At 46.2% G+C, this 22,524-nt stretch overlaps 2 protein-coding genes across 18 annotated transcripts in view; one reads left to right on the forward strand and one right to left on the reverse strand.

Moving 5' to 3' along the window:
• Positions 1-2,428, reverse strand: part of NCOR2 (nuclear receptor corepressor 2) — a 392,573-nt gene extending 390,145 nt beyond the window's left edge. For 14 of the 17 annotated variants that reach the window (XM_082203742.1, XM_082203745.1, XM_082203729.1 and 11 more), the window contains exon 1: positions 1,817-2,428. The gene's annotated coding sequence lies outside the window, so the exon portion shown is untranslated. Of the gene's footprint in view, positions 1-1,039; positions 1,246-1,816 lie in introns of those variants that run through there. The other 3 variants (XM_082203731.1, XM_082203730.1, XM_082203738.1) reach the window with 2 other exon arrangements.
• Positions 1-22,524, forward strand: part of LOC309521381 (tigger transposable element-derived protein 1-like) — a 355,247-nt gene that overhangs the window by 109,098 nt on the left and 223,625 nt on the right. The gene's annotated exons all lie outside the window — the stretch shown is intronic.

Below are 22,524 nucleotides of genomic sequence, written 5' to 3' on the forward strand. Positions count from 1 at the left end.
ACCACAAGCGCACTGTTTTCCCACAGGGTGCACACGCAAACTAATGAAGGAAGATGAGTTTACTCAGAGAAGCTTTCTGACTGCAAGAGAGACAGGACAGGGCCTCCTCCAAAGGACCAAGGTTGCCCAAATGCCAGCTGAAACCTTGGAGAGCCCTTCCTCATTAACTCCAGGAACCCAAATCTCTGGCTTTGCTGTCACAAGTTTGCCATGTGGCCATGGCTTGGAAAAATAAGCAGCCCAGTGGCTCACTGCCACCAAACCCTCATCAAGGAAACTGGAGACATAAACAAACAAAATGCCAGCAAAAAGGAGCCACCATTTGGGTGACCAGAGGAGGAAAGAAAGGGGTAAGAGTAGAAGCTGTGCCAGTCCGCGGCCCCACCTGAAGAGTTTCCTTTGCAAATGTTGTTGAGGAAAAAGGAGACAAGTCTCAGGCGTGTTTTGATCACAAAGGACTGTGATTTCAGCCACATAACTGCCTGCATTTTCTACTCTTGAATAACCAAAAGCACACACACATTGGCACCTATTTGCTCCGGATTCTGAAATTCTAGCATGTGTTTACAATTCCAGATGGGGAACCACTTTCTTTCCCTGAGTTCAGGAGCGCAAAGGACACCATTTGTCACTTCCCTCCCTCATGATGGCCTACGCCAGATTGAGAAACTGAGACAGCACAAGTTCAGTTAAATGCATTTCTGGTACATTCTCTCGCTTTCTCCATGCAGGCCCACAAGCCCATTATCTACATGTTTACGCAACAGTAAGCCAGACCAAGATCAACCGGTCTTACTCTCAAGTAAGCGTGCGCAAGATCGCTGCCTCTCTTGGAAACAAGCTCCAAAGACTTGGATGCAACTTTTAGTCGCAAGTTAAGGGATCAAAATCCTGGCCTGTGGCTCCAAAGCCGGCTGGATCCTGACTTGGGTCAATCTGCCCCCGTCCGCCGAACACACACAACCAAGTGCGGCTTGCACCGACGTAAACTAGCGCAGCTTCGGAGTCACTGCCAAGCTGCAGTCCTACCCACGCTTACCTGGGTGTAAACTCCTCCTTCCGAGTGCGCCGTCGAGTCCTAAGCAAAGAATCCAGTCCCACGGATTTCAGCCAAGGGAGAACTGCGCCGGGCTGGAGCCTTGCTCGCAAGTAAACTTTGCTGGAATCTATCAGAGCTTAAGTCGAAGAGGGCAGGATCAAGGCGCTAGAAGACTTTCCCAGAGTTTGAGGGCTGGAAAACTATCTCACCACGTCCAAGACACGCGCAAAATTAAACACAAATCAAAATTACTGGGCGGGCGGGCGGGGGAGGGGGCGCCGTCCAACCTGAAGGGAATTCCCAGGGCCGCCCCCCCCCGCGCGCACACACAGCACTTCCAGGGAATTTTCTACTAGATCCACAAGGAAAGGAGAAACTGAGTCGGAGAAGACCGCGAAGGAACAAGGGGGGGTTTTGTTGTGTTTTGAATTCTGGGATTTGCTTCGCCTTCTCTCCCCCCCCCCCCCCGTTACTCCTCCTACACGCAGGAACTCGTGCAATATCTCTTCCCCCCCCCTCGCCCGATTTTCAAAAATGCATTGCTTTGATATCGTCATCTCCGTTGCACATCCAAATATATATTTTTAAATAATAATAATAGGCAAGACTCCCGACATCTCTGAGGCAACGATCGAGACTGGGGGCCGGGAGAGAATCGGCGTTGATCTATCCGAATTTTTCTGCCCTCTTAGCACTGAAAGAGACTGACTGGCGGGGTGGGGGCGAGATTTGGGGGAGCGGACCAGGAGGCGTCCCTTCAATCTTCCTCCGCCTTACCTTCTTGCAAACCCAGCTGCTTTTCCCTCCATCGCTGCTTTTGAACTGTTAATCCCTTTTGTGTGTGTGTGTGTTGTTTTCAAATTCCTCTCTCGCTCCAGTTTCAGAAAGATCAGCGAAGTAGAAAGCTTGAAAAGGGGGGGGGGTCCTCCAAGGTTGCAATACAAAAAATGTTTAAGATAATATTTTTAAAACAGCGAGGAAGAAAGCAAATCCGATAAACAGCGATTAAAATATATTCCTCAAATCAATCCCGGGAGGAAGAGCAAAAGGCGCCTCCGGTTCTCCTCCGTCGCCATCTGCCTGGCGTGTTTTGTAAATCCAAAAGCGGAGCGAGCGAGCGAGTCCGGGTGTCTCTTGCTCCGAGTGCCCGGAAATCTCTCCTCTTTTTCTAAGATGTCTGAACCTACAGGCAGCAGCAGCAGCAGCAGGAAGAGGAACAGCAGCGGCGGCGGCGGCAGGAGCAACTCCTCCAGATTCCCTTTCTGGAGCCTTTGCAAAGCACCAAGTTTGAGATCCTCATTCTTCCTGAGATCCGGGGAGGGGTGGGGAGCAGGAAAGATTGATAGCTGCGCTCCGCAGCCCCAGCAGCAGCAGCAGCAGGCAGCTCACGCCAAAAAAACACAGCTCAGCTTTTGCTTGCAACAGTCTCGCTCCGCCGTCACCCCGGCTCCTCTCTTAAAGGGGCAGGTGCCACTTCAGGAGCACTGCCACTTGGTGTGCAGGGGCTCATGTCTGTTGGTGTGTGATGTGCACGCAAAGTGTCACTCGGAGCTTCGATTTGATTGCTAAGCAGTCGTGAAGGAAGCAGGAGGCGCGGAGGATGCAAAGCCACCCAGCATCCAAAACCCTGCGAACTTTGTCACTCTGCAAAAATAAAAAAGGAGCCCGGGGCGGAGAGAGTGGGTGCCTTGTTTTTCTTTTCAGCCAGGACTCAGGCCCAGAACTGGCTTGACTGCCAAGTGCTGCCCTACACGAATTAGAAGAAAGGTACATATTTCCTCTGAACATGCGCCAAGTGCATTTTCCTCTTCACTCATTTTTCTCCACGCCCCCCCCCCAAAACGGAGCAAAGCTGCAGATGTGAGGGTTTAAATGTCATTACTGAAGTGAGTTATTTTCAGGCAGTATTAGTATTAGTATTCTTATTCTTATTAGTTTTATACCGTAATTGCTTTTTTATTGTTGTAAACCACTATGGGACCTTATGATAAAGCGTGGGTAGGAAACGAAAGGAAGGAAGATTACCATTATGTTCATCTCCCACCTTCTCTTCCAAAGAGCTGAGGTGATGGACAGGGTCCCTGTCTTCATTTTATTCTTACAAGAGCCCTGGTTGGGCTAAGAGATCATGGCTAGCTCATTGCTCACCCAGGAAGCTTTGTACAGAAATTGAACGGACTGCTAGTCCAGCCAGACATGGGCACAGCGGTGGTCAGGGACGATGGAGCCTTAAGGAGAGCTGTGCTGCGCCTGGCCAAGAGGCCATCGAAGCCAGCATCCTGTTCTCGTGGTGGCCAGCAAATGCCTCTGGGAAGCCCAGGCGCGCACTCTGAGCACAACAGCACTCTCCCCACTTCTACCATGGGACGTTGGCCTCAGGTTGCACAGCTTTGCCTTCATCACACTATCATCACACTGACTTTCTGAGGCACAGGACAGAGCCACACAGAACCTGCTTTTTTGATGCCAGAGGTCTTCCTCCAGCAGGAGAAGCGATGGGAACATATCACCTCTGAGCATGTGGAGAGTGCCTTTCCACACATAGCCATGTGCACACATCACTACAGTGGTACCTCAGGTTACAGACACTTCAGGTTACATACGCTTCAGGTTACAGACTCTGCTAACCCAGAAATAGTACCTCGGGTTAAGAACTTTGCTTCAGGATGAGAACAGAAATCGGGCTCCGGCAGCGCAGCAGCAGCGGAAGGCCCCATTAGCTAAAGTGGTGCTTCAGGTTAAGAACAGTTTCAGTTTAAGTACGGACTTCTGGAACGAATTAAGTATTTAACCTGAGGTACCACTGTATATACCTTCAGACTTGTTTGGGGTTAGGAATAAGAGTCTACATGTGTCAGGCGGCAGAGGAACCAACCCCCACGGCAGGTTGCCAGGAACAGAGAAGACCAGGAAAAGTCCTTACCATCTGCTTTTTATTCAATATTTACAGAGAGAGCCTTGGGAATGCAGCCTCTTGGAATAATGGCCTTGTCCCGAGTAAATCTCCCCTACCCTTCTCTCCCACTTCCTCATTTGTCAACAGCACCACCCTCCTTACGGTTGCCGCTTAGGGCCATCTGTCTCTGAGCTCTTTGCTCTCCTACTTTTAAGGCTCGCTGGGTTCTGGGAGATGGTGGATCTGGAATGCTTTCTAGTGATAACGTGTCAGCCAGCTGCTCCGGCTCTGCCTCCTCCTCCTCTCCCATTATTTCCCAACTTTTCCTCTCATCTTCCTCTGAGATGTGACCTCCCTCAAACCCCTGTTGTAATTCTGAACTATCATCTTCTCTGGGAGAGTCTCCACCAGTGGCGTAGCATGGGGGGTGCCAGGGGTGCCGGCCGCACCGGGCGCAACATCTGGGGGGGGCGCGCTCGCTGCCTCCGGAGTCGCCGAAGAGCCTCGGGCGCAGGCTGTAGCGGAGCCGCATGTCTCGCGGAACCGACGAGCTGTGCGTGCGTCCGGGCTGAAGGCGCCCGGCAGGCAGCGGCTCTCAGCGCTTGCCACGGAGGATGCGCCAGGCAGCCCCTCCTCACAGCCCCGCCTCTGCCGGTGCTGCTGCAGCTGCTGGGCCGTTGCATTTCCCTCGCCTCTCTGCCCCCCTCCTCCTCCGGGCAAGCGGCGTCGTTTGGGCGGCAGCGCCAGCGGCAACTCGCAGGTTAGGGGTTAGGGGGGCGCAAATTACTTGCCTTGCCCCGGGTTAGGGGGCACAAATTACTTGCGTTGCCCCGGGTGCTGACAACTCACGCTACGCCGCTGGTCTCCACCATTCCTCCTCTGCCCAGTCCCTGACAATATGCCAGGGATTGTGAATTCCAGGATGTGTGCACTCAAAATTACTTAATGTTCTTTTCCCCCAAGGGTAAAGGCACGCGCGCACAAATGCACACACACACACACACACACACCTTTCTTCATCAGCATCCACACCCTCAGCTAGTAGGTGGGCAGCTGAACAAACAAGGGCAATGAGGAACAGCAATGGCAGTCTGGAGTTAGTGGTGAGAAGGTGGGGCCTTAGTAGCAGAGCTGGAGTTAAAGGTGGCCCACATCCTAGAGGGGTCGCTGCCAACTCCTGCAGCCTCCTGGCCCGGCATCTGCTTGCTTGTTGTGTCTGGCCACTTGCTCTCCCTGAGAGACCAAGCAGAAAGAGCTGTAGCCTCCATAAACCTTGTCAATCCTCCCCGCCATCTTTCCAGGAGGTGGCATGGATTGCAGTATGGATTAGGCCAGAGGGAAAGGCAAGTCAGTAGCAACACTAGTAAGGAGGAAGTGGGTGCATCCAGGGCAGAGGCCCCGCTGAGGGAATCGTGCACAAGGAACACACACGCCTCGAAAACCAGGAACCACCCCTGCTTAGCACCTGCTGAAAGATGCCAGCCCCTATCCATAGCTAGCAAGAGCAGAATACATTGTGCAGCACTGTCAAGTTTACAATGTAGACAATGCAGAATACATTATGCAAAAGTGAAATTTGCAGGAATGACACTGGCCACAGAACTTGGACTTTCACGTTGGAGAAGTTTGGTTGAAGTTGATGCGGAAATATTTTAAAGCACAGAATACATCCAAGCTCTAGCTCTGATGAATGCCTCCATCTGTACCAGGCATAGCTCTTGAGGAACACTTCGGCATTTCTATTAACAGCAGTGCTGTGAACAAAGCTCCCCCCAAAAATCCCACTTATTTGGGGGAAAGTTTGCATCCAGGCATGTGTCTTAATGCTGAGTCATACTAAAAGTCTCTTAGGTGCTGCAGAGCAGACATTCGGTTATGACTAAAAGTTTTCAACCTCTCTAGCTTCAGAAATATCTGCCCTGAATCATCTGCTGAAGAAGTCTTGCATGTCTTCCATGGAATCATTGGAGGTTTTCAAGCAGAGGTTGGATGTGTCATGGTTTTGCTCCATAATGATCCAGAGCAAACCTCAACCCATAGTTTAGCAGAGTAAACACAGTGCAGGGTTCCAAAAAAGTTTCAGAGAAAATCTGCTTCATCCAGTATTATTTACTGAAGGTAAAAGAGCATAACAGTTCACAAATCCAGCTGTACAGGATTGGCATAGTCGTTACAAATCCAGTTCCTGCAAAACCTTAGCACTTAAACATACTACGTACAGATCACCACACAGGAACAAAAGACAGAACCAAGAAGAAAAGAGAGAGAAAGCCAGGCTCCTTCTGGCCTGTTCTTATAGTTTGCATGACCTTGAGAGAAAGTTCCAGAACCTTCTTGAATCAATAGAATGTACCTAAAAATGCAAGCCATGACAGGATGGCCACCTATCATTCATCCTTGAGTTGAGATTCCTGCATTGCAGGGGGTTGGACTAGATGACCCTTGGGTCCCTTCCAACTCTACAATACTTTGATTCTATGAATCCTAGGTGTTGCAGAGCATTCTGGGATGTGTTCTGGGGCTCAGTTTCTGCAGCTCATTGGCGAGATCTGTTGGATCTCACTGAACTGAGACCTAGGACACAGCTGACTGTTTTTATCTATATGAAGATCTTTCCTTTCTGCCTCACAAAGTGCACATGACAGCATTTCAGGCACATTAAGGGCCGTATCAAATTCAACCATGATTGCAGAAACATATCCCAAGCTATACATTTCAGCCTGGTGCCCTACAACTGTGACTGTGCCAACTCATTGTCCCCATCCCATTTTTGTGTGCACAAATTATTGCATGATTTTCAGCATCTTTTATAGTCCTAATGGTATCCGACTTCAACAGTATGATTGAACAAAGAAAATATTTTCACAAAACATGTTATGTAGTGGCAGAAAGCTCTTCCTCACATCAAATGATTTTTCAGATATTACGTTGAAAGGTGGTGGGTGGAAGCAAACACCTCATCCAGTTAGGATCCAGGTGAGCTTCGTGCAAGTAAATCAGAATGATGCTCTGTAAACAGGAGGAGCTCTGAACTTTTTTCCAAGCTGCTTGCCTATTGACAAGGGGTTTAAGGGGAAGCTGGGCATCTTTCTGCCAGGGAAGCTGTAGCAAAATCCTGCAGTGAAACCCTGCATCCAGCAAGGGGTTGGACTAGATGACCTGCCAGGCCCATTCTGCCTCGGTGGTTCTCTTGTCTGGACTGAACATACTGCCAGTCACTTTCATCGGTTGACCTGGTGTTCCCGCATTATGAAAGAGGGAGGGAGGGAAAATGTCTCTCTCCCCACCGCACCCTGCTCATAAATTTTATAAACCATGATCCTGCACTTCTTAGATGGCTACCAATTACATCTCCCTACAGAGGCACTGCTTAGAGGACAGATAGTGCAGCAAATGTACACTAAATAAAAACGAAATCCTCATTTCCGGAGCCAAGATGTTCTTTGACACACCTGGTCTGCAGCTGCCCTTTCCTGCAGAGCGGAGGCTGTGTGGGTCAGAGGGCAGCCGCATATTTCTCCAGAGGCCTCTGATCAGAGGAGCGAGCCAGAAAGCACTCTGCACATTCCTTAGATGCCTGCTCCCCCCTTTCCTCCCACATCTGCCAGGAGGCTTTGCGTGGGCTCTTTGTCTCTCCAGCCACACTCACATGCCAATGTCTTGCACTTTGGTTGGCACCAGCCAAGGTTATCCTTGCTGGTGTTTGCCGGTGCTGAGTTTGCATTCCCATGCTGACTTTGCATGATATGCAGTTTGCATCGTTGGAGCACTGTCTATTTAGCAAGGACCAAGAGCCAAGTCACAAATTATGAAATTGCTAGGTGTTCTGTCCATGCCAATAGGGCACCTCAGCCATGCCTAACTTGGAGCCCTTCAGATGTTTTGGACTACACTTCTCATCATCCCTGACCCTTTGCCATGCTGGCAGAGGGCAAAACATGTGGAGGGCAGTAGGTTGGGAAAGGCTGGGGTTGCAGTGTGCCCCCCCCCCGGTTGGAAGCACGTGGTAGTGGCAATCTTTTGGTCAGTGCTGTGGGCCCCTCACATTCATTTCCCCACAATGCTCCAGATGAAGCATCCCACAACAGGAGCCAACATTTTAATTTGCTACAATGCTCCACATGTCACGCACATAGTGGATAAATTCAGTTGGTGATTTCGTTGTACTGGGCAGCAGGAAAAATATTTAAAGGGAAGCCCACAGCATGTTTTCAATGCTAGTGAGATTTTTCTTACCATCCATCTTCAAATGTTCTAGGATGCGGGTGTGGAAGTTATGGGCCTCTACGTGTCACTGTGGAAAAAAGGGCAGTAGCTCAGAGACAGAAGATCTCAGGAATGAACAAGCAAATATCAACAATTTTTGCTCCTATTTCCATTTTTGTTAGAATTCCCAAACATCAATACTTTTCACACTCACACAGATATCCTACAGTGATTTACAGCATAAAAGACACTAAAACCACATATAAAACTATCATAAAACACAATGCCCAAAAATGCTATTTCAATCATATTCATAGAAAGGAACCCACACTAGTACAAGATGAGCACTAAAACAAAAAAGGATAAAAAAATATCACTATCCTCCACATTAATGGTCAAATGTCAGGGTAAACAGAAATATTTTAGCCTTGTACCCTTCCCTGTGGAGAGTATTCCAATAATGGGGAGTCAACCCTGAAATGGCCCATTCTCGTGTTGCCACCTTCCACACACAGAGAAGGGTCTCTGAGGACAAACACAAGTTCATGTCGCGAGAGGCGGTCCTTGAGGTGTTAGGGTCCTGATCTGCATAAGGCTTTATAAATCAAAACTAGCACTTTGAATCAAGCCAGGAAGTGCAGGGCAGTGAGAGGAAGCAGCGGAGCAGAAGGGTGGTTTGTAGGATCATGTCTTCCCCATTACCACGCTGTACTAAGCAAGGGAATGGTATTCTAACATTCTCTTGGGTGCCACATCTGCTCAAAAGGAGTGGAAACTTAGTTTTAAAAAAGCCAGATTCCTTAGGAATGACATCAGGCAACTTTCCCAGGTAATGTTAAGCCAGCAGTTGGGCAAATTACTATTATTTGCATTTGTGGGCACATGTCATTCCTCTCTTTGCTTATAAATAAGTACCTGTTTTACAGAGTGCATAATTGGACACAAACTAATTAAAAACAAAACAAGGAGCAAAAGACCAAATATGCCTTGAAGCACTAATGATTAATGTGATACTGCCAAACGCGCTGGGCTAAGCCAAGTATTTTGAGAGGTGTGTGTAAACTCTGAGCTGCTCCTTCACATTTCATATCCAAACAACCACCTACTATTGATCACCAAGATGTCAGTCTCAGTTCTTCCCTCATTCTAAAGACAGCTGTCCAGGTCACTGTTGCCAGATCAAAATCTCAAAAATTAAGAGACACATCAAAACTAAAAATAAAATGAATAAAGGCACAGAGATGGCCATTATCTTCCAGCAGGATTTGAAAATGAAGGAACAATCCTTTTAATTACAACTATCAGGCCATTAAAATCAATCAGTCCTGGGGTTTCCATGCTTTCTGCCTTACGGGGAAACCTTTCAACATTGATTTGTTCGTAAAGAACCCCCACATATCACAAACCCCCATGGCCAGCTGTCTGTGTGTTTAGTTATGAAGGTGACCGTTTTCACATTGCTCCAGAAGGAGAAAGGCATCACCAAAGAAGAGGGCATAGATCTGCATAAAATGTGCATATGTTGATTTATAGAGAGAGAGGCACACATTTAGAAATCATTACTATAACATAACTTAAATAGAAACACAATTATGTCTCACCATAGTGGGAAAGACCAAGTGATTTGTGTGTCTGCTCAGTCTGCCATCCAGGTGCTAATCGCTTAGAAGTTTTGATGATTAAGCAATACATAAATCCTGCTAAATTAAAAATAAATAAATAACTGCTAATGGTCACTTCTGTCCAAAGGTGGAGTGAGGCATAGGTCAGCAATAAAACCATAAATCAGTCGATGTCATTGAAGTTAACGCTTTATTCAAATAAACCCAAACAGCTCAGTCCTAGTGGTCACAGCAAGGGTGCCAACTTTAATAAAATAGGGGGGGGCAGATCACATGATGAGGCACATGCACACCATTTGAATGGCAGTGCCCATCAACTCTGGGGCAGGCAGGCCCCTCAAATACTTTAGGGGAGGGCAAATGGATCTCAGCCCCTGGGAGTCACAGCAACCCTTCTCAGTAGGTCTTGCCCCAAAGAAGCAGTTGCGAGGACTGAGGGTCTCTGGCTTCCCACCGCTCTCTAAGGCTCCTCCTCTGGTTCCTTCCCCAGCGTCTTGTCTCGTTGCTCTGCCCTCTTGATTTCTCTTCATTGAAAGGGGGGGGGGTGTGGGATGTAAACACAGGAGCAGTCAATGACAACATTCCTAGAGTGTACATGTTACAACATGGGGAGGGATGTCTGTCCAGCAAGCAGGTAAACTTCCTGGAGACGGACTTCCTCCGCATGTGACCAGAGGTGGATGTGGCCTCACCTGTGCAGGTAATGACAAAAGCACAGGGCAGGCAGCCATCTCTCTCTCTCTGCCATCACCTTTCGAAGAAGCAGGATGCCCTCTTGGCTCTCAGCCAAGAGAGGAGAGGGCTATCTTCCTATAAGATAGATTCTAAGTGTATTTTACCTTTTTAAGCCTGTCTGCCGCCTGGGATCATATTGTGAACAGATCGTGAGTAAACTCTTTTATACTTTTATAAAGACTGTGTTGTGTCTTCTATTTCAAGAGGGAACAAAGGGGAAATTACCAGAGTAATTATTATAGAGGTTCTAGCGAACCTGTGCACACGTTACCGTTGCGAAATTAAAGGGGAATGTTTATAAACTCTGCTGATATTTTGGAAACTTGTTAGCACAAGTTGGATAAGGATATAATTAGTCAATATATCCTCTCCTGCACCCCAGAACATTCCCACAGGGGGGCAGGTCACAGCAGAAGGGGGAGACTCCCTGGATTATTCAGCAACCTGCCTCCACTCTTCCTCTTGACCCCTCTCTGCTTCTGCTCCTGATTCTGGACTGCTCTCTGATACTGCCTCTTCCTGCTCATTAAACCCTGTTGCTCTTTCAACTTCCGACACCACCTCCTCCCAGTCTTCTCCTCCTGACCATGCAGCCTCCTCCTGCCACCAATCCCCTGGCTCTGAGGCTTTGTCCCCCGGAGGTCCCCTTGGGGGCTCCCCATTGATGCCTCCCACCACTCCTTTGCATCCAGCCAGTCCATGACAGCTTCATGTCCTCTGCTGCTCTCTCTTCTTTCAATCATGCTCAGACTAAACAGCCCATCAAATAGAGGACACTTTCAAACAGGGGTCTGTCCTCTGTAAAGTAGGACAAATGTTCACACTTCTAATGATATGCAGCTTTGTTTCATACTTTGGCATACTAAAGTACTTGGTCAGGCCATTTGTCAACAGGCTTCACACACCTCCTCCTCCCCATTTCTCTCCCTCCTTCCCTTTTGTGGTCCATTCTACACACACACACACACACACACACACACACACTTCTGAATATGCACTAACCATAGTTTACTTCCCAAACAGCACTGGAAACTGTGGTTTGGAATGGAACATAGGAAGCTGTCTTAAAACAATTTGTTCACCTAAGTTAGGGATGGAGGAGTAATTCAGCTTTGTTTGCATTTTAATGAGAAACTTGCACTTGTCAAACCAATACACAAAGAAAAACATATCTAACCTTTGAAATTTGCTAGTTTCCCATTTTTGCAATGCAGTTCACCAAATAACATACTGTGAACACAAATGCATGTATTAGAAGAATATGTGTATGAAAATGTACATGTCAGTGAAAATATATATAAAATGCATTATTGTAGGATAAATTACTTGCAAAAATGTGTTTACTAGTTAAAACCGTACATAAAATGTGTATTAGGAGAGATAATAATTTTCATGATGATTTTTTTAAATCACTGATTGCTGCATAAATGTAGAGAACTGAAATTAAGTTTGCAACAATTAGAAACTAAAAGAGTTGGAATAGATAGTTTAGTCCATTCCTGGTTGAGACCAGTATTGTTTATGCTCATTGGCAGCGACTCTGAAGGGTGTCAGACAACTGTCTCTCACATCACTGATTATATCTGATCTGTTTAACTAGAGTTGCCTGGGATTGAACCTAAAGTGTTCCTCAGGGCTGGCCCAATACCAGACCCTCCAAGTGTCCCTATTTTCCAGCATACTTGAAGGAGTGTCTCCACCTCCACCGTTCAACCCGGACACTGAGGTTCAGGGCCCTCTGGCAGTTCGCTGAGAGAAGTGAAGTTACAGGGAACCAGGCAGAGGGCCTTCTCAGTAGTGGCACCCGCCCTGTGGAACGCCCTCCTATCAGATGTCAAAGAAATAAACAACTATCTTACACTTAGAAGACATCTGAAGGCAGGCCTATTTAGGGAAATTTTTAATGACTGATGTTTTAATGTAATTTTAATCTTTTGTTGGAAGCTGCCCAGAGTAGCTGGGCAAACCCAGCCAGATGGGCGGGGTAGAAATAATAAATTGTTATTGATATTATTTTTATTTTCCAGGGACGTCCCTGATTTAGAAAAGCTGCCCCGGTTTCTGATTTGATCCTGGAATCTCGGACAGGTACGTGTCAATGTTAACACATGTGATAAAGTCCGTCAGGGCTGGGGGGGGGGCACCCGCGCCAGTTAATGCGAGGATGAAGTCCCTGATGGAAGTGGAACCGACAGGCAGCTTCATTCCACAGGGCGTTTGCAGCCCACCGACGGAACTCTGAGGCGTACTCGGTAACCTGCTGGAGGTTCTGCAGTGCCATCTCAGCCGCCTGGGCGCAATTCGGTTCCCCAAACATGCCTTCTAGGGCGGCAATGAAGTTGTCCAAATTCCCCAGCAGAGGGTGATTGGCCTCAAGGTTTAGAGTGACCCAAGAAAGTGCCAGGCCCACAAGGAGGCTGACCATAAAGCACACCTGCCTCCGTGGGGTGGGAAAGTCTGCTGCACAGGTGGTGAACATCAGCCAACACTGGCATACAAAGGCTCAAAGGGCCCCACGCTCCCCCCTGAACCTCTCTGGCGATGGGATGAGGGGAGCACATTGGGCCGGGGCTGCGGCAGGGGCCACTCGAAGCACTTGAACCTCCCCCTGGAGCATAGCTACCTGTGTGTGGAGCTTCTGCAGCGCTGTGACAAGATCAACAGGCCGGGCTTCGTCCATCTTGCACCCTGGCTGGGACGTAGGTTGGCCACAGCAAACTGTCATGGTCCGGTTCACGGGCGATCGAAGACCCGCTGGGGATGTTGGGACCGGGGGCAAGATGGCGGGGTGGGAGCAGGAATGGGAGTCCAGAAGCCAGGAGTCAGAAAGCCAAGAGTCTGAGGGTCAGAGAGCTGGGAGTCAAGAAGCCAAGGTTCCAAGGGTCAGGAAGCAAGGAGTCAAGGGTCCGAGGATCAAGAAGCAAGGAGTCAAGGAGCCAGGGGTCCGAGGATCAAGAAGCAAGGAGTCAAATGCAGCAAGGCAGCAATCATGTTGCTGTGGCAAAGAGCTGAAGGGGAAATGCTGATCTTATATCCCTTCCCGGCTCTTGCCATCAGGTGCTGTGAGTTACCAATCAGCCTCACCTGTGTGGCTGCGCCCTGCCCCTTCAGAACAAACTTAGGAAGGTCCTAGTCCTGCAGAGTCCTATTGATCCCATGGCCTGGCTCCTGCACGCCCACCTGACACCAAGGAGAGAGCATTGGAGGCTGCCTCATACAGAATCACAGAATTGTGGAGTTGGAAGGGACCCTGAGGATCATCTAGTCCAACCCCCTGCAATGCAGAAATATGCAGCTACGCCGCACAGGGTCAGACCTGCAACCCTGGTGCTATCAGCACCACGGCTAGTCAGACCAATGGCCCACCTCGCTCAATATTGTCGGTGCTGAACAGGATTTCAAACAGGAATCAAACATCACATCCGCACTATACATTTTAGCACATTTTAAAAAATCAATATTTTTCTTGATTTTCCAATATTGTTCCATAACAACCTCATTATAACAACGCCAATTTTCTCCAATTAATACAATTATTAAAACCAATTACTTATATACCGAATTATACTATTATATAATTTAGGCTTCAAGGAAGGAAACCAAAGCACAAAATGAACACTCAAGCCCTTCAAGATCCTATTAAGTGGGATTGCTTACAAACGACTCTTAAGGACCATCTGCTTTCAGAATTCCCTGATAACATTGAGGAACTCTGGACCAAGCTACAAACATCCATTATTGCAGCCGGTGAACAAACTATTGGATACCAAACCAAGAAACACCAGGACTGGTTTGATAAGAATGACGGTGAGACTGAACACATTATTGACAAGAAACGGAAGGCCTTTCAGATCTGGCAAAGAGATAAAAACTGTGCCACTAAGAAAAAAAACCTATGCCAATGCTAAGGCTGAGTTTCAAACAGAAACCAGAGAACTAAAGAATACCTGGTGGATAAAAAAAAGCTCAAGAGATGCCAGTGTACTAGAAGAAGCAAAGATCACCAGGGTTGAAGCAGTGATTCTTCAACATCAATTTCGTTGGACTGGTCATGCTGTGCAGATTCCTGATGATCGTCTTCCAAAGCAACTACTCTATTCCGAACTTAAAAATGGAAAGCGTAATGCTGGTAGTCAACAAAAGAGGTTTAAAAACTCTCTCAAGGTAAATCTTTAAAAATGTAGTATAAACACTGACAACTGGGAAACACAGGCCTGCGAGCGCTCCAATTGGAGAATAGCCTTTACCAAAGGTGTCATGGAGTATCTGACGAAGTGTGCATTACACACGAAAGCTCATATCTTGAAAGCTTATATTTAGTTGATCTTTAACGTGCCACTGGAATTATTTAAAAAGATTTTTTCATCTTTCATCTTGTTGTTTATTATGGACTTTGAAGACGCTGGAACTCAGGACAAAAGGGAGAAACGTGCTAAGAGGAAAGGACGTTTGGCAAACTCTCACCATGACCAACTCCCGCCTGGTAATCTATGTCCCCACTGTAGAAGGACATGTGGATCCAGAATTGGCCTCCTCAGTCACTTACGGACCTACTGTTAAAACCGTGTTTATGGAAGACAATCTTACTCAGCTACAAGTGATCACCAAAGAAGAAGAAAATAAGAAGAATACAATTATTAAAACCAATTCGTTATATACCGAATTATACAATTATACAATTTAGTTAAAGTGACTTCCTGATGTGCTAGTTTTGATGGGTTCCTCTTTGGGGTGTTTTCCCCCCACTGCATTCCCAAATGTTAATAATTTCAATTACATTCCCTTCAAGATAGTAATTCTTTATACAACAGCTATAATCTTATGGTTTCAATTTGTGTTAATATATTAAGTAACTTATAAACTTTCAAGTGAGGTACTCAGTCTGTAATCATTGCTCTTATCCTGCATGTGGAAATCCCCCCAATAATATTGTCCCAACCATATATGGTGTTGTATTCTTCATTCTTCAAACTGTTGATCTTTCCCATGGGTAGGCAAACTAAGGCCCAGGGGCTGGATTCGGCCCAATCGCCTTCTAAATCTGGCCCGCGGACAGCTCCGCCACTAAAATCTGGAGTGTGAAAAGACTTGGGAGTACAGAAGCACAAAGCTTGTTCATTGTGGCCAAATTACACTTTGACCATTATCTATGAACTGGATGCTCATATGTTTGTCACGTAAAGAACTTACATTGCTGCAGTAAATGTAATTGGCATGATTGCCGCATTGGATATTACTCAAGAGTTTGCCATCAAGGTTATGTCCAAAGCAAGAATTGCCAGTCAATCCCAGCTTGTTTAAGAGTGCACCTGTATGATACATCTGTTCATTTAGGGACACCCTTAATCCATCTCAGGTTATCATTTAAAACAAACATGTAATGTGTGGAATGGCCTAAAGTACAAAGTGGTATTTAGTGGAAACCCACAGAGCTAAAAGGTCTGGAGTCACAGAAGACATTTCGCCTATTGGATGAGCCCAGTCCAGAGAATAAATAACCGTCTCCTGACACATAAATAAATTGCTGCAGCTTTATTAAATCAATATTAATTCATAATCTTTAATGCACAATTACAGTTCTATCTCACATACAAAACTACCCTCTCTTCAAAACCTCCCATCTGTCAGATTTATAATTAGCTTATTACTGGCCATATATCTGCTAATAACTTTTCCCTGAGCCCTGTGAGGTGAATTAAGGAGAGCTAATAAAGGATGGCTGGTAATCCATTTACAAGTCTGTCTTACATTTTTGTCCAGGCTTCGAGTTAAAAGATACATTTGAAGCAGAGAGGAGGAGAAGTATGGGATTTCCTTCACACACCTCAAAATTCCTTGGCCTTTCCAGATTTAATCCAGTCTAGAAATCCGGGCCCAGCAGGGGCAGTTTACCTGGTTTTCTATGGTGGGTTAAGAAATACGGTAAATTCAGGAACTCAGGCATAAATGTAGGCTGTGAACACCTTCAAAGGACATTTATAGCACAGTTTCCCCCCTCAAATAATTCTGGGCACTATAGTTTGTAAAGGGTCGCTGAGAATTGTAACCCTATATAATTGTAATACACCTTTTCATAATCCTTTAAGGGCAATAATGTGCTTCAAATGTGTTTTAAAAGCATAGTGTGTATGGAGCCACAATTTGGTTCTCTCTGTGTCTTCCCCCTTTTAAGTACAAATGGCTAGCATAAGGTGTGTGTAGGCAGTGGGCAGGTGGGCTGGTAAAATTTAATAACTTTTCAGATGTGTTCACAAGGCTGCCAGCATGCACAAAAATACGAGATGTGTTAATTTCTTAATAACTGCAAACAAGGAATATGGTCACATCTCAGCAGTGCATAGTTTATTATACTCATAAGCTGCAAGTTGTGGTGTTGGGAAATCTCCAAACACGATCCTGTCATCTTATCATATTTATTGGAAATTGGCAAGGTTTGGAAGAGGGGTCCCAAGTCCCTAAGCATCACAAAGCCTGACACTCAAGGCATCTCTAGGATGCAAGCTACTACACATTAAACAGCCACTTCAGCTACTGTTTGTTTTCACTGAGGCATATCAAGAGTGTTTGTGTGCTTATGCAGTCCTGATGCCTCACTGCCCCAGGCTGCTTGTGTACAGACAGCCTGGGAGGAAGCCATAATGATCTGAGTTGGGCAGGAAAGTCAATGTCCATTCTGAGTTATCTGGGGCACTCAAGATCTAGGGAAATTAAATGTTCTCCGCTTTTTGTAGCCATTACAAGGCACGTGGACAGAACCTAGAACCAGGAGGCAGCAAGGTCAGGACACTTCCAGGGCCTCAAGGTCGGCAAAGAGCCCACTGTTCCAACACAGGGAGCACCCAAGACCAGCAGCAGCCGCTTGAAAGAACTTGCACGTCCTGTATCTCAGGCTAAGCCGGAGCCCTCAAAATCCTAGAGCTAGCAGCGTACCCAGACACCATTGATACCTCCACATTTATTCCATTCCATTTGTCCAGGTGGACACTGTCACCTGCCTTCAAACTTACCAAGCCCAGCAGCTCCATGCAACCTGAAGTGATAATGCCAGGCTGTCAAAGCAGGTCGGTTCAGCTATTGTTGTTGTTGTTGTTTAGTCGTTTAGTCATGTCCGACTCTTCTTCACCCCCTGGACCAGAGCATGCCAGGCACTCCTGTCTTCCACTGCCTCCCGCAGTTTGGTCAAACTCATGTTAGTAGCTTTGAGAACACTGTCCAGTTTAGTTATAGCTTCTGAATTTACAGCAGCTGATGCCCATCAGAGCCTTGGAGACTTTGTTCAACCTATGACCCGGAAGAAATGGCCACACCTCCCTCTCCTGTACTGTATATAAAGCCATGTAAGACCAAGTTATAGATGGTCTCATAGTTAGAAATAGTGCAGCATGGTCCCTTAGAGAAGTGAAGGACCAGAAATAATAAATATTACTAAAGAAACTATTGTTTGTTGTCCAACATTAATGCTAGGGGATATTTTTGATGATACCAATATGGCAAAAAAGATGGACTTATATCTGATCCTGGCAGAACAAACAGTAATTGCTACACAATGGGAAGCAGCCCAAAATCTTGCACTGCATGTTTGATACCACCCCCTCTGGAATATGGCTGTTTGGGAATTCATCAAGGACTAGAACCTCCAGACACAGTTCACGTTATTTGACATTCTTTTATGACATTTACAGCAGAACCATCATTTTCAAAACAAACATCATCACAAGCCTGGCAAATCTGGAACTATACTCGATAATCTGATACTGTTTTTATATTTTAATTTTTGTCTGTTATTATAATTGTTCTCTCTGTTTTATATACATTATAAAATTAAATAAAAAAATAAAACACGTTAAACCCGCCCCCCTTAAAAAAAGGAGTGTGAAGGACAGGTGGTTGAGGAAGTAACTATTTTCACTCCCATTTCTTTCCAGGCCTTCATATCTCAGGTTATTTGCCTACTCCTAGCTTGCACATTAATTCTCTTCTCATATTGTTTCCTGCCCCTTTCGCTGGGGAAAATCCAGTTTTTCTAAAGGCGAGAAAAATGCTTTCCAAATCCACACCCACTAACGTCATGAATGAAATCCCATTTTATGAGAGGGGGTTTGTATATATAAGCTTGCGCATTTGAAAAGGCTTTTTGTGTACTTTAGAAACTGGGGGAGAAAGAGTCAGAAATTCCACAGATGGAATATTGATGGTGCAGCTGTTAGAAGCAACCGGGACAGAGTTTGGAAGAAGAGGGGATCTTGGAACAATGATGCAATACAAAAAGCCTTAAAATGCTCAAGGCGCGCAGGAGGTTGAGAGACCATGTTATTCAAAGGTGTGCTGCATGAGATACAGGCCACCCCATGTGCCATCTGCAATTTGCAGTTTCCTTCTTAGCAGCTGTCTCTGTATAACACCCCCCCCCCCAACTATTTCAAGTTTAGGCTACAATCTGAACTCCTTCTTTGGAGTGAATGTAAAAGGTTGCTTATGCAGCAGGTCCTAACAGTGGGACCACGTGCAACATCAAAAACAACTTAGGAAAGCCCTCAAGCTTCAAAAGCAGTTTGTATTCATTGTATGGGGCTGCTGTTGGGGGCTTGCAGGGGGACACATAATAATACCCTCTGCAAATGCAGAGCTCACAGTGGGGTTTCCTATGGCATCATGAGCACCGTTCCCCACACAATAACTGCCACCTTTTGAGGTTATTTAAAGCTGCCTGTGCACAGGGAGAGTAACAAATAAAATGGCCCTTGTTCAAGCAGTAATTGCATGGGTCTAGAAAAGGATTAGCATTTGTGCAAAAGATAATAATATAAAAAATATAAAAAAATAATAATATAAAAAAGTGTTAACACGAATCTGCCCGCTGGACTCTGTGGCCTGGTTATGACCTGAGGCCTAGAGCAGCTAATGACTCAGCCGTTTTTATCATGGAGGGCGGAAGTGGTCGTGAACTACTGCGGAGGGAGGGAGGGACGGAGGGAGGGGGAGAAGTGATTGCTGGATAGATTGGCACTATCCAGCCTTCTCCTGCTCTGATGGATTGGTGCCAATGCCGTACAAACCATTTGATCTGCATCAGTCTGGTCTATCAAAGGGGAGAGCATGCTTTGCCTCTGAGGCGGGAGGGGGAATACAAAGCAGCTATTATGGAGACGCATATTCCTCTCTGACTCACACTAGGATTCTGGCTCGCACAAGAGCTCCTCATGCAAGAACAGAAAAGCTCAGAGACACTGGAGCGCTATAAATAGGGCATATAAACTTTCAACTGACAAGGCTCTGATTTCGTTATTGTACCAAAAAGAAGGAAGCACAGATAAGGGCTGACAAACAGGGGAGCAGAAGGGAGGGGAAGAACATGGAACAGAAATTTGCTGCTCTTAGTGACATTATTTATGGCAAGTCAAATGCATTTAGAGCTATTACTTGGCACATCCGATTGAATGAAAGAGGAGAAAAATAGATGAATCTGCCTTTTGTGGCATCTCCTCCAGCGAATCTACAATTGTGCGTAAACACATATTTAGTTATAATGAATATGATTTGGGAAGGATGAAAATAAATTCAAGAAACAAAACAAGAAAGAGGGCTGAGATTGTAAATGCAAACCTAGAGTGTGGGGCAGATTCTGCAATCGGTTGCTGTGGGTGTAGATGAACAAGTGATGGGATCTGGATTGTCAAAGAAAGAAATATTGGGGTCAAAGTTACTCAGTTATAATGTTGATCTGGCAGCAGTGAAAAAGGCAAACTGTGTTATGGATTATTAAAGAAGAGACTGGGGAAAGCACAATAACTTTATATAAATCTATGGCATGGCTGTATTTAGAACACTGAGTACCGGTACATTTCTGGTGAAAAGTTATTGTAGGAAAAATAGCAACAACAACAAAAAGGGAGCAAAACAACCAAGGGAGCAAGCAAACTGCCTGGAGAAAGGCTAGAGCATTTGGAGAAGGATAAGAGTCTTGGTGCTTCATTAACTTCTAATTAAAAACAACAAGGGAATAAATGGATGTGTCAAGAGCAGTCTGGGGCTTTTCGCAAATCCAGACAGGGGGTGTCTATTCTCTTCCTAACTCATTCGCTGGAGCCACAGTGCAGTCACAGCAGAAGGGATGCAGGACCAGCGGAGAAGACTGCCACATTCCACAACCTCACCAGGTGGTTTTAGGAAGGCTACTATTTTTCAGGGAAGGACCATTGTTCAATGGCAGAGCATGGAAGGGAAACATTTAAAAATAAATTCAATTTTTTAAAATCAGGAAATGGACAGAAGAATGCAGAGTGTTTCTCCGATCTTGTTTCCAGCAAGTATTAGGATTTGCTCCCAGGCCCAAATTTAGGATTGCAGCCTTAATTGTTATAAATATAATGGCATGGAGGTGATGCTGTTGTAACCGACTTTAGGTTAGGCTGCCACCTGGCAGTAGGTCTCAACCCACCAGTTAAAGACCAGTGATGGATGGATAACGTCTGGCCCTTCAAGTGTTGTTGGGCTACAACTTCCAGCATCCTTAACCCACTGAGCATGGTGCCTGGCGCTGATGGGACCTGGAGTCCAGCAATACCTGGAGGACTGCAGGTTCCAGATCTCTGATGTAAAGGAAGAAGCAAACTCTGGCTGTGAACACACTTAGCAAGTGTGCTAGCTGTGCCTGTTCCTTGAGGTGTCTGATTTGGCCACAGTAGCACACGCCTTAGATACATCCCATTTGGATTAATGTAACATGCTCTAAGTGGGGCTGCCTCTGAAAAGCATGACTCCAGCATGACTAAGCCGCTTCTGGCGAACCAGAGCAGCGCACGGAAACACCGTTTACCTTCCCGCCAGAGCGGTACCTATTTATCTCCTTGCACTTTGACATGTTTTCGAACTGCTAGGTTGGCAGGAATACACCTTTAGGCACCAGGTGAAAACATTCCTCTTCAACCAAGCCTTTGACTGACTGACATTTTAAATTGTTTGATTTCAAATGTGTTGTGGGAGGGGGAATTATTGGTTTGTTTTTTGTTCTTATTGTTCTTATGTATTTTGTGTTTTTACCGTATATTGTAATTTTATGTTATGAAACAGATCCTGAGATCTATGGATGGACAGTATACAAATTTAACTTCAACTGGCTCAATGAGCTGCGGCCAGATTGTTGACCAGGGCTAGTTATTGGGAGCATATGACTCCCTTGTTACAACAGCTCCGCTGGCTACCAGTCTATTTCTGGGCACAATTCAAAGTGCTGTTTATGATCTATAAAGTGCTGGGATGCAACCTTGCCCCTGCTTCTTGATCTCTCACTGGTTTTTGATACCATCGGCCATGGTATCCTCCTGAACAGGCTGTGGGGAATGGAAATTGGGGGCATTGTATACAGTGGTTCCAGTCTTACCTTCAGGACCGAGACCAGAGAGTATAATTGGGAGGGTGTTTTTCGGCCCCTTGGAAGCTACATTCTGGGGTACTGCAAGGGACAATCTGATCTCCAGTGCTATTTAATATCTACATGAAGCCGCTGGGAGCAGTCATTAGGAGATTCAGGTGAGCTGACATCAGTATGCTGATGACACTCAGCTCTACTTCCCCATAACATCTGAATCAGCAGAGGCTGTGGAGTCCCTGGGCCTAGATGCAGTGGTGAGATGGATGAGGGAGAAGGAACAAGCTGAGCTTAAATCCTGGCAAGACAGAAGCACTGTGGGTGAGTAGCTCCCATGTCCGAGAAGTTGACCCATTGCCTATCTTGGATGGGGTTGTGCTCCCCCTGAAGGAGCAGGTTCACTGTTTGGAGATCCAACTCTGTCACTGGAGGCTCAGGTAGCCTCAGTGGCTAGAAGTGCCTTTTACCAACTGTGACTACTTTGACAGCTAGGGCCATTCCTGGACTGGAAGAGCCTGACCACAGTAGTTCATGCCCTGGTCACTTCAAGACTGGATTGCTGCACTGAACTCTCTGTGGGGCTCCCTGCATGCTTGATCTGGAAGCTGCAGCACAATTGCTGACAGGAGGAGGCCTTGTCAGCATGTAACACCTGTGC

Source organism: Podarcis vaucheri (genome assembly GCF_965113315.1).
Source record: "Podarcis vaucheri genome assembly, chromosome: 16".
Lineage (NCBI taxonomy): Eukaryota > Metazoa > Chordata > Lepidosauria > Squamata > Lacertidae > Podarcis > Podarcis vaucheri.